Source organism: Rhipicephalus microplus, chromosome X (genome assembly GCF_043290135.1).
Source record: "Rhipicephalus microplus isolate Deutch F79 chromosome X, USDA_Rmic, whole genome shotgun sequence".
In the NCBI taxonomy this organism is placed as follows: domain Eukaryota; kingdom Metazoa; phylum Arthropoda; class Arachnida; order Ixodida; family Ixodidae; genus Rhipicephalus; species Rhipicephalus microplus.
Window position 1 is genome coordinate 348,188,248 of NC_134710.1, and position 13,186 is coordinate 348,201,433.

The window sequence follows — 13,186 nt, forward strand, 5'->3', positions numbered from 1 at the left end:
AATGAATGCCAGAAATGCATTTACGGAGTCGCAAGGGCGAGCGACAGCCATTTTTCTGGCCACCGCTGGAAGTATACAGCGGACGTGCCAGTGTACAGATATATGCAGTAATATCAATACCAACAATTAAAAAAAAACACCCATAGAAATACCAATGCAATCCGCTGAAAGCGTATGCCAGGGAGTGGCTTCACAAAGGCGTATCAAATTACCAACTGATAATTGCGTGTTGTTACATAACATTTGGAGAAGTACCAGCTAAGTGCGGCCGGCAGCTTTCGGTTACAGCCTGCGTAGGTGAAAGCGTGACGTTCGACCGTCAGCACTCCTTGTGCGAACATCGACACAAGACAAAATAGTTTATTTAGGTTCATAGATGCATAAACTATACTTTACAGTTATTCTCACACTTTAAAGTTGTGTGTACACGAAGCAAGAAGCGCCGGTAACATATATATAAACGCGGCTGGCACCACCTGCAGGTGTAATGCTCAGTGGGCCGGGCACTGGGTAAGACGGCTCTCGACGCGTTGGGTTGGTATGGTTGAAGATTCTGTATTTGAGCTTTGGAACATTTCTAACTCTTACCTTAAGTAAGTAGAAGGATAAGCATGACCAGACATATATTTATGCGGTCTGCCGAAATCGAACGACAGCTTTTTTTCTCGCCTCCGCTGGGAAACCTTGCGAAGCGATCGAGAGAGCTCATTTAAGTTGCTCAACTTTGCGGCAAAAATAATTTCCTGTTTCTTTTAGGAATGGCTTGCAGCTCCAGGCTTACAAACACTGCAATTTGGAATTGTTTGAGCAATACACGGATGATACGAATATGGCCGGTTTACGCGGGGGCATATGCGAAAAAGGTGTATTATAGTTGTTGTGATAAGTACGTGCGTCGCAAAAATTACGTATGCTCGGTATCTTTTAGGGTAGCATCTTACCCTGCCGTCGTATGAAGCGTTTTATATTCAACGACACCGAAAAAAACCTCGGCACTCGTTTCAATAACATGCATGCTGCAGCTGCGCTGGTAGAAACAGTGCGTGCTCCAGTATTCACCAGCGCTTGCCAGTGAAAGTTCCAGCGCTTCGAGCACTTCGCAGTGCACACCAGCATCACAGCGGTTGAGCCAGCGCCCCTACCAGTGCGACACAGCTTTTTCCCACTGCGCCCAGCGAAGTGCCAGGGATTACAAACGTGTACCAGTGTCTCCAGCGTGTACCAGTGCCAAAAAAACGTACTGGCATCACGCTGTTTTTGCAATAGGATAACCATTCTGAAAAAAATTGTGATGCCAATAAACCACTTATTAAGCAAGCCAAATGTCAAAGGTTGAGAAAATATTAGATATATACGTGCCTATCCAACAGTGTTGCCTTGAAATTTGATAAAAAATTAGAAGGGCATTTTATGTAGATACATATCTATTGCGCTATTTAGTGATTCATGAGACTAACTTTAGCTGCATGAACCCTACAACTTGAAAAGACGTATCATATGAAGAATCCCTTTTGAATATGCGAATGCGGATGCTGCTTATGCAGATCTCAGTGAACGGATATGTGTGCGCACGAGTTACGATGGCTTCCTCAACGAGAGCTTGAGACTCGTAAATGCTTCTTCGCGACATGAGTGAGGTAGAAGTGCGCCCCCACTTGAACATATATGTAAGGGGTCCAGACGTTAGTTGATAACGTTGTCATATCTATGGCTGCTTTCTGCGATTGCATGTACTACCATTGCGACTTTCTTGCTCAATTTTCGCGCATTGATTGACGGATCCCTGCGCAAGGGTAGCATAAGAAAATTTCTGAAGACTTTTTGCGTCATAATAGAACATGAAGTGCCCTTCTGTGACGTCCTGTTGCAATACCTTGATGTCCGTATTAAAAGACTAATTGGGTACCTAAAAAAAACTCTTGGAACCTCACCTGGTTTTGCAATGTAGCCTCCGTGATGAGTACACCTTTTACTAAGCAACGATTCTGCGGGATGACGCTATCACGTGATGTCAGGACGACGTCACATGCTTGGCAGTCTGTGACGCATTGATGATGACTTCTGTGTCGCTTCTTTTGGCACCAGTAAAAATTCGCCGACAGTAAAGTTTCGAGGTAAAAACACCGACAGTAAATTTTCACATTCGACAAACTAAATTCACCCTTACCCAAACCTCGCTTCTCATTCGTAATTGTGAAATTTGTAAAGTAGCAATTAACAGGGGATTCAATATAATATGAAAAACTGTGTTGCCCAAACAGGAGAACTTGCATGAGGTGCATGAGAGAGCATTAGGAAATAACGTAAGAACGCACAACATTTCATATTGAGGTAAACAATTTCATTGCTGAATTGTGTTAGGGCAAACAGGTTTCTGCAATTGCTCGGTTCTTGCAATCTTATATCCTACGATTTTCTTGATGGTTAGCCTTCAAAATATGTTCACTGAAGAAGCATTTACCTGCAAAACAGCTTGGTTATAGTCGTACAGAATTTTTAAAAATCGTAGACATTTTGGCCCAATACTTAGCACGGAGATGTAGCAATTGGAGCTACTCTAAATTTCGCGAAGAAAATGTCAAGTAGCGTGATGATTCCATAAGAGAAAGCTAGCAAGTCTTTCAATTCATTTTTGATAAAAGGGTAAAGAAAAGCACTGTAAATAAATTAGCTTTTTAAATGGGCCAGTAACACTTCTTTCAACTGGGCATGGAATAGATTCGCTAAATGAGCTAATTGCTTCACAAGTTTACCACAAAACAATTTATTATCCTCCTTTTCATGCGAAGATACAAAGATCTGTTGCCCGCTGCAATTTAATTCTCTGTTTCCTCGTCCCAAGTGCACTTGAAGCTAAGATGAGAGAAATGGCACAGAAAAAGAAATCACGTCACAAGTGTCTCGTGGTCTTGAGCCCTTTTTCTGCACTTTTCTTCGAATACGCCGCTTTTCAATGCGATAGCACATGCACACGTGGACAAGTCGCTGCCTCCCGCGGCGTTCCCAGTAACGACCAAGCAGCCGTGCTCAAATCAGATTCTAGTTCGTACAATGGCTCTGACATGTGATTTTCAAGCGTGCAGTGTCGATTGTCAAGAAAATATAAAGCAGTTCCACCTGATTTTGAGAACCATCGTGAATTTCAGGCCACGTGCTGCACCATAATATTTGACGCGCGTATTCTCGGGATCCTCGACTACAGATCAGCAATGTTTTTTTACTATGATGAAAAAGTGGTGCAGGGCCCCTTTAAGAAATATAATTCTACCTGTTTAAATTGTTTGTATATTAACACATCAAGGAAAAGCCAATAAATGTGCATATTCAAAAACAGTGTTACCGTTACATGTGATGTAGAGCAGGCCTCGATGCTTCAATGCGGCTTCATAAATTTTATATTATGATTTTTGATTGCGCAAAATATGGCTATATAAAATCTCTTGATATTCTTGGGATTTATACATGCACGCTTTGTGAGCACAAGGTAATTTATTTTTTTCCGAACCATATTATATCTAACGAGACTTACATACGACGCTCACAATGCGCAGATGGCAAGTCACGTGATTGATACGTACTAAATTAGTATGTCGTGACACGAGTATGTGAAAAGCATTGTTGCTAGGTCGCAAAACAAAACCATGACATTTATGTTATCTACGACATGAACCACACGGCACGTATTTGGTATGTTCATGTAGGTTTCGCTGCTTAATGTATGCTATAATTGTTACGACCATATATTGCATGGCGAATAATAATGTCAAATTGTAACATTAAAATATTATTATGTATTCAATGTACGTCCTTATTTACATGACCTGGACTTGATACACTTGCAGCGGTTTCATCAAGTGAATTGGTATATAAAAAAACTAGTAGGGCGTGCCATGAGTGTATGAAGAATGATAATAACTCATAATGCACTTTATACACCAGAATACAAGTTTTATTCTCAGTGTATATAAACGGGTTCGCCAGCGCCTGCCGGTCTCTGGCAATGTTGGGCGCTTGACCGGAAAACACCCTGGAAACTTCCTGTTTACCTTGTTTTGCCATGGTTTTAAGCTGTGTCGGATGCCACGGCTGCTTGTTAACCAGTGTTATCTGCGGATTAAACTGTTCCGACGAAGCGCCCGCAACGCGGGCACTGCTGTGCAGTGCCACGATGCAGTCTGCAATCTGTGACAAATCTGCTGTCGAAATTTAGGACATTCTGTTTCCCGAAAGATGAAGGGAGAAGGAGTGCCTGGACTGCAGCCATCAGGCGAGAAAACTGGATTCCGACGAAGGGCGCGCAGATTTGTTCTGCGCACTTCATCGAAGGTTAGTAAAGCTCAACCAATACATAGGCGATGCTCTGACGTTAGTTGAAGGCCCCAGTCACAAAAAAACACGTCAGACAGCGTCATTTATCACCGATGACATATGCGCTGACGCCTAAATTGAATGGCAGGACATGAAAGCTGGCTAACGCCGAAAATTTGTTTGACTTGTCTTTCTTGTCTTTAGAGCCTTATCAGTAACTTGTACTTTAGATGCAATACCCGGGGCACCGAAGCAGCCACACTCAATGTAAATCGCCGCCGCACAGCGTACGTCGCAGCCAATGCTGATGGTTTTGTTGCTCGTTACATTCAGTGGCTCCTGCGAACAGGCTGCATCGGTTCTAGCAACTGACTCATCGCCTATCGTGTGGTCGCAAATGGACAACGTCGCCCTCTAGCTAATTTATCTTCTGATGTGAGCGTGGACTGCAGATGTAGACAGGTTAACTTGAAAGTCTAATACATGAATTGTGTACTCGTGCCCAAATGTTAATTTGCGTAACTCAGCCGCTGGTCACGTCGCATGAGTACTTTTTATATCATTTCAGTCAAACCGAATACTTATCATCGTGATCGGTGCGGATCGCTACCACAAGTGCCCGTTGTAACTCGTACGCAGCAATAAGTGTTTTATCGTGATGTTGTGTGCCTAAAGCAAACTTTAAAGTGCATCAAATAACCGATTTTAAGCAGCTTAGACTACTTTTGATAAATCGTACGTTCCCTTTATGCTATGTGGCTTTCCGTGTACAAGTTTACGCCTTCTTATGTGAAAAACTGGTCTTCATTGAAACTTTTTAATGTTGTTGCTACAGTAAAAATTAGTATCGCTTTAACTTGTTATTCTAAATGATTCTAAATCCACTAGACTTGTTTTGCGCGACTCAACTAGCTCACTTCTTCTCGTGTATATTCTGTTGCTGTTTTATGTAAAAGCTGAGCAATCTTGTTTACTTTTCGTTACAACTCTGCAGTTAACATTACTTTGCATATCAGCTGACATCCTGTCATACAGAGCGTTGCCTGATTTATCGTGAGCTGCCTTTCAGGCTGTTGTTATCTGCCATTGATCGCACCAGGCGACAGTAATACTCGTACTACAATTTCTTGTAGTACGAGTCTTAGATTGTAGTAAGTCTTCTTGTAGTACGAGTCCTAATTTGTAGTACGAGTCCAAGACTCGTACTACAAATCGTAGTACGAGTCTTACTACCAAATACGTAGCCAGGGGGGTAGGGGGGCTGGGGTTCAATTGTCCTGAAAAATGTCTATTTAGCACGTGTATTACAAGCACACATATAAATACATGCACGAGAATACATAAAGTAACCAATCCCACCCACCCTTCTCTCTGGAAAAAAAATTCTGGCTATGCTCCCGAATTACACCCTAGCACATCTGTAGCTTGACAATTGTGAAGCTTCAAAACCTGACCTTTTGTCACTGTTGCAGTGTACTATGATCCTACACTTTGTTGATCTTATACTTTGTGTACACTTCATTGTTTTTATGATAGATAAATCAATAAAATATTACAATATCCTGGGTCATCAACAGCTGCGCCAAAGCAGTGTTTTCATAAAGCAATTTTGAGTGTGTCTGCTGTGAACTCATCAATGTCTTTTTTTCTTCTTCAGGCAAGCCGTCACCTGACCCTCCTCATCCCGACTATGCTCCCACAGTGTTTCCGTACGGAGCACATCGGAATGCAGAACAAAAGATCTCCAAGTACGAGCGTGCTAATAAACGTACATCAGAGCAAATGACTGGATTCGTGAAAGATGACGCCGAGAATTCCTCAATTGCCTCCGAATATGTTGACAGCAATACAGGCACATGTATTTGTAGTTTTGAAACTCAAACAGAGCTGACTATGAAAGAAGTTTCTAGCTGCATGTCTCAAAATGCGGCTTTGAAAGAGCAGCTTGTCAAAGCTAAAAGCATTGACAATTTCCAAATTGACTAGAGATAAGGTCATGGAGTCAGACAAGACTTATAGTTTCACAGGCCTTGAGACTGTGCACATGTTCAATTATCTTCTGGGGTGGTACTGTCTCTCTGGCAACCAGCTACAAAAACAGTTCTTGATGCACAGCAGCAAGTTATCCTCATACTGATGTGGCTGCGTCTAAGGCTCCTTGCTCAAGATCTTGCATGCCGTTTTGGCCTCTCACCATGCACTGTAAGTGTGATATTCCACCCTTGGTTGGATGTTCGGGCAGCAAATCTCGAAAGGTTCATCATTTGGCCATCTCAAAAAATAGTGCAATCTCATCAACCAGCATCATTTAAGGACCCTCTGTTTGATTGTGTAAGAGGTGTTATTGACTGCGCCGAAATATTGAGAGGCCAACAGCCATGAGTGACCGAAGCCAGACCTACTCCAGCTATAAACATCATACTACAACTAACCTACTAGTAGTGATCTCTCCCTCAGGTGCCTTCACATATATTTCCAAGGCCTGGGGTGGACGCACATCTTACAAGGAGCTGACTCCGAATAGTGGATTGCTAGAAAAAGTAGAAAAAGGAGACATTTTTTTTGTCGACCGAGGCTTTAGCTGTGAAGACATGTTCGGGGCATGAAGGGCAACACTGATGTTGCCATCACTGACAAATAAACGTGCCGAGGTGGCTGGAAGCGAGGTCACACTTAAAAAAACTATCAAGTGTGCGAATCCATGTTGAGAAGGCGATACGGAGGCTGAAAGTATTTGAAGTATTTCAAACTGCGCTGCCTATTAGTTTCACTAAGTGACCTGGAGATGAAAATGTTGCAACCATTGACAAGATTATCACCCTCTGGGTTCACTCGTAAACCTCCAGCCTACTATTAACAGCAGTGATACTAAAGACAATGATGTGCATCAATTATTGGTGTATAGTACTCATGAATTGGAAAAGCACAATTTAGAGATAAATCATGCACGTATTTTTATTTGCAGAATGGTCAGTTCATGTAATGTTTTCCTAATTTCGACTCGCACAATTACATCAGAGCCATTACCTATAGTGGCCACACTCATAGCCACACGATGCAGTTTTCTCGAGAAATGCTCATAGCAGTCATACTACTAAAAATTAATGTCGCGTTTCAGTTCGTGATAATATTGCATTGCTTCTGGTGATCTTGCCGCTATAGATAGTGGGAGCCTGGCAAACTTGGTCAGAAACCACCCTCTCCTCATGATCAGTATGTGTCAACAATATTGCCATTTTCTAGTTTCATTTGTTTCCTTTTGCTGTTATATTATTTTGTATTACTACTGTACTGAAAAAGAAATGCACCCTGCAGAGCTCCACAGCCGGATCTGTGGTATGCAGGAGAGGCTTTTCCTGAACGTTCTTGCTGTTTCGACTAGTTAGGCACATGCTTTTATATTTTCGTGTTTTCCAGTTCATAATGTCAGTGCCATAGTTCAATTCTTTGTTTTACACTGATTAGCACTTACACTATGAAAAGTATGCAAGATACGTTTTGTCATTGCAGCAATTTATGCAGCCTGTTTAAAATTTTGTACGAGATGAGCAGTGGCGCTATCATTAGGAGCAGAGTGTTCAAATAAAGGTTGAAGGTAGGCTGCACAATGGGTACGGCGGCTCGTCCTTTCCTCAACACAACCCTTCAGGTTTGCTGTCTCAAGGAGACGTGGGTCGACTGACTTCTCAGTGTGCAGCCAAATCTTCCCATATGAAAATGGCCAGTGCTTTTGAGTACACTGTACATTTGTTTCTAGTGGCGTATGTAAAAAATGTGGTCGCTTTATATAAACGTGAGTATGCCGCTTTATGTGCAAGAAGTGTTTCACCTGCCAGTTCGATAATTCAAGCCTAATTATAATTGTCAGGGTTAGGAAACCCTTCTCTATTGAGCAAAGAAACTGTGATTTAAAGCAGTTACTGATTGGTTATGCGCATTTACAAACGAAGCACGCATACAAAACGACTTTTTAAATATCAGCATTTAGTATTGCACAACACATCGACTGAATATGCTAATTGCATAATGAACACATTTGATGAAGTTTCATAGCGTTCTGGAAGTTTTTCACGAGTCAACATGAGCACAACAAAATATCGCAGTAAAATATAGCATTAGCTCATAAAATGAAATAAGCTACTGTAACAAACAAGTTTATTAGTATTAAAAGTAAAATGTACACAGAGTATTAGTAAAGCTAGCATTTAGGTTAAAAGAATCTTGCATGGTCATGTTGAAAAGTTGATACTAAAGCTATAGAACTTCTGAAAGCTCTTTCGAGAATCTAATAATAGCTTCCGCTCACTTCCAGTCCCTTCATCAAACGCTTAACTCTAAAGGGAAAACGCGTGTGTATTGTGTCAGAGTAAAGAAAGCCAATGACCACAATGGTCTAGTCATGAAAGTGCTTAACTGTGGACCCGTAGGTCTTACTACATTTAAATTATCAGCATTTATATTACACAAGACATCGACTAAACTTGCTCGTTGCAAATTGAACACATTTGATAAGATTCATGACGTTCAGGAAGTATGTATTTCATGAGTTACCATGAGTAAAATAAAATATCACAGTAAAATATAATGAATCTTTCATGGTCATGTTGAAAAATTGATACTAAAACTGCAGAACTTGTAAAGACAGTTTTGAAAATGCAATAATAGTTGCAAGCGTTGCACTCCAGAGAAACTTCCGGTCACTTCATTTATTAGACTCTTAACAACAAAAGAAAAACGAGTGGCTGTACTGCTAGAGTGCTAGCCCTCAGGTCGCAGAATGAAATCCTGGCTTGAAGCAAAAGTGCTTCAGTTCTGGGTACTCATTAAAGAACCTCAGGTGGACGACAGCTCTGGAACTCTGAGCTATGGCGTCTTATAATCATATTGTAATTTTTAGACGTTATATTCTAACAAATATCATTACAATAAACAAAGCCTCTTTTTTACGTTCTTCGAAGGAAAGGAAGCCACATAAAATTTAAAATGCCACTCACTAGGTCACATAACAAATTTGAGTTAGACCGTGGAAGTTGTGTGTCAGATGAGAAGCATCTTGCCACAAAGATTTTTATTCAATTGGTTCATTACGAGCTGAAAAAACTGTTTTTAAGCACCGTAAAACGAGGATAAGAGAAGGCGAGCTTGATATCCTTGCTGCTCTTCCCCGCAGCTTTTTTAAGCCAAATCTCTTCCCTACTCTCTCCAGCATCCGGCCAAGTGGTCACGTGCGCATGACGTGCCCGAACAAATACAACCCCCCCAGCACGAAAGCGGTGGTTCTTTTTTTGACCAGTGTTATTTTGTGGTTTACTGCGGGATAGTTTGGAAACACTGGCTAAAACGTGGTAGAATAGATGAGCACAATGAGCGCGCGAACCCATAAGAGCGCTAGTTTCACTTCCACGGCTGTGAATTGCTCAATACACTGATCGTGGGGACATGAACACATGCGAATGCCTGCACATTAGCCCCGCATCTCGTTGCGATTCACGCAAAAAATGGAAAAAAGACGTGCGAGTTCTCTTATTGCGTGTATGTTATTTGTCGAGAGTTCAATCTATCTCTTTAAGCAACAAATTGCAATAACTAGGCATGTCGTGTTAAATAACTTTCGCCATGTCACGTGCCACTGTTGGCAACGTCAGAACACAGTCGTCTACGTAGAGGTCAAACGTCGCTTCATTGCCGTGTAGGTAGGGCCACGTAATGCCCTAATTCTCTGAGCGCGCGCCTGTGAAAAGAAGGGGGAGTAGGGTTCATCTTAAAATTTGACCCATTTTCGCGGCACGTAGCGTCGCAAATTTTGGCAGAAGTGATCATGAACGCCCCATCCACGCATTGCGCTTGCCAGCTCAAAATTTTCAAACCTGGTGAGTAGCCCTTTAGGTATACGCATTATAATGTTGAGTAGAGCATAGCAGAAAACTTATTCAAAATTTATGGCGAAATACAGCGAGAAAGGAGTTGAAAATACTGCGGGCTACTCACTAAAAACTTTTCTATACCAATGCTAGTAGGCTACGTCGGTGAACAAAACTGGAAGCCATCTAGTGGATGTGTTTGAAAACAGTGAAATCATCCATGAAAAAAGTGATCGACCAGTGTAAAAAAACTAATCGAGTAAAAGTGGGCAAACAAGAAAACTGTTGCATGGTAAGGGACACTGACATAAGTATAAGCAAAACTTTTTCACATTTCGTACACACCCACGATTTTGGTGTGCACTTGAGTTTTATGCACTTCAGGTGAAAAACTGTGCTACAAACAGCCCATTCAATGACTCGACCAGACTTCTCACCATGGCACTCGCACGTCCTTTTAGCGCTTTCCATTTGATTGCAGATTGTCTGCGTCTGCAGATCAGGAAATACCTGGTTGACAAAGAAAGTGGTTGCTTCGCGTAGCATGGCTTTACTGAAGGTTTCATCGAAACAAATAACCTCAACGGTCAAGCATTTTCCTGTGTATACAACAAAATAGGCCTTGTGCAGCTCTGATACAGCCATTTGTGTCTGAACCTGGGCATTATAAGCATGGTTCTTTGTAAGCTTCGGGTTTTCATTTAAATAGACCAGCCTCCTGAAGTTATTTATAGATGGGTTGGTTTTACGTGATGCAGGGCAATTAACTTTTAGCAAAGCTTTTTCACAGCATGTGCAGGTCACAAGACCATCAGGTGAAGCTGCAATAAATGGCGGTTCAGCCATCACATTCAAACCGCACTCCATAAGCATAAGGTCGCTGTGCTTTCGTTATTCATGGTTTGCGAAGGCAATTTTGCTTCACTTTTCATCTGTATTCCCGTAACAAAGTCAGCAACACGTGGGTCTCTTACATAGCCCATTATTTTAGCAACAAGTCCGTCAGTCGCACTCTTGCATGTAGTCGTTCTATGCAAGATAGACGATACTATCCTACCTTTCCTCTAGTGAAACCAGGCTGGCGACTGCAATTGTCCACGTGTGTTTTCTTCTATACTGACACATTGGGTAGTACTAAGCCTGATGTCTTTAGCAGTCTCTAGGTTGACGTCTTTGTGGATGTCGCTATGTGAAAATGTGGTGGACACCTTCCGCTGCTTAGATGGTGGTTCAGAACATTGTTCAGCTGTTTCAGGAGCCGAGTCACTATTTCACTGTCACTCACTGACGTCAGCCGAATTGTTGTGGGTGCATTTGACTGCAAAGTAAATCAGTATTACCTGGTGCAAAAAAAATGTCATTCAATTGTGAAGACGCCTGTCATACTTATGACGCAGTGGAATACTTGCACACTGTTAAATGCTGTATTGTTATGATCACTGCTTGACCGACTGAACAGCGCACTTTTTGTGAGCTACATGAGAACAAAAAACACCTGTAGTAACCTAAATGTAAAGCAATCAAATCAGTTCATGTAATATTTAATGCAGCAAAGTAGATGTATCATGTGCATGCATTGAGTAATGCTGTCCGCAGTGCTCACCCTTAGCTGAGAGCAAAGCCTGCGACTTGCTCATCTATCCCCCGTGGCACATCCTTCTGGGCCCTGGGTGTTGGCTGGGGTACTGGTGCCCTAGCTTTGGGCTTGAAGAAATTGATTTCGCTGACTGACTGGTGCAGCCTGCGAAAGCTTCTTGTTAGCCTTAGTGCTTTTTAAAAACCAGAATAATCGGATAAAACAAAAAACTGAAAAGAAGCTTACAGCAGCTTTTCGCGACACTTCAATCCACTTGCATGGAACATCAGTTGGCGATGCCATGTTCATTTCCGAGTTCACATGGGCCTCAGCGCAACAACATGTGTGCAGCATTCTACAAGCCTGAAAGTGTAGGATACAGCTTGAAAGTGTAGAAAATGATGCTAAAAGAGAATGTTTGACATCTGTACATCTACATCCAAAAGTAGAACAAAAAAGAAACTTTGGTGCAATGTGCTGTATGGCGTGCTGTTTACCATACCACATTAAACCGTAATGCAGATGTAGCAGCTCTCGTCAGCTGCTGCGGGCATTCATATGTTGTAATTTAGTATAAATGTACCTATGAAAAAAAAACTATAAATAAAGACAGTCTAGACACGTCGCTAACGAAGTGGGATAAGCTCCCTACAAAAATAATCAAGCTTACAGTGAAAGAACATCATCAAACCTTACGTTTTAGTGACCTGTTTTAGAATGTGTCAAATACAAAGCTGTATGTTGGCCCTTGCCGGAAAGCTCAAGCAACGTGTTCGCAATCAAGCATTAAACGAGCTTGCAGTAAACCCAAGTTCACATGATGGTGTACAAAGTCAATACTCACCCTGCCATACAGATGCAGTGGGCAGTAACAACACTGCCATCGTCTTCCACAATGCACCAAGTTGTTGTTGTTGTTGTTGCCCCTTCGCACTGGCACATACCCACTATGGGGGATTGGCCATGAAATCTAGAAGTATCCTATATGAGATATATTAAAAGGTTTATCCTTAATGAAAAAACTAATGATGTAATAGAAAATAATAATTAACTAAAAAGGAATATTAAACTAAACAAATAATTGAAGATTGAATCAAGAAGAGAAAAGGTGAGGTAATACTACAGTGGAAGACAGAAATTTTGAGTAGACCAGACAATCGAGCTTATCTCACCCGGTCACAATCAAATGAATATGCAAATTTCATTCAATGCACCAAGGCTCGTACTGCTTCGTCTTCGTCTGGCTTGCCTCGACTTAAGCAGCGAGAGTGATGATGCCATCCGCGCGTTCTCCGCTTTGAAGGACATGAGCTGCCTCGTTTTGCCATTCACAAACACGTAGTACGCGTCAGCGAGTTTGTAGCACATGAACTGCTCCTTCGAAAAGAAGCACACTCCTTCTGCGAAATATACAAATATGTCCACGGCTGTGACAGGAGGC

General features: G+C 41.8%; 1 pseudogene; it reads left to right on the plus strand.

Moving 5' to 3' along the window:
* LOC142775347 (uncharacterized) overlaps positions 1-7,291 on the plus strand; it is a 137,513-nt pseudogene extending 130,222 nt beyond the window's left edge.
* The last annotated feature ends 5,895 nt before the right edge of the window (positions 7,292-13,186 follow it).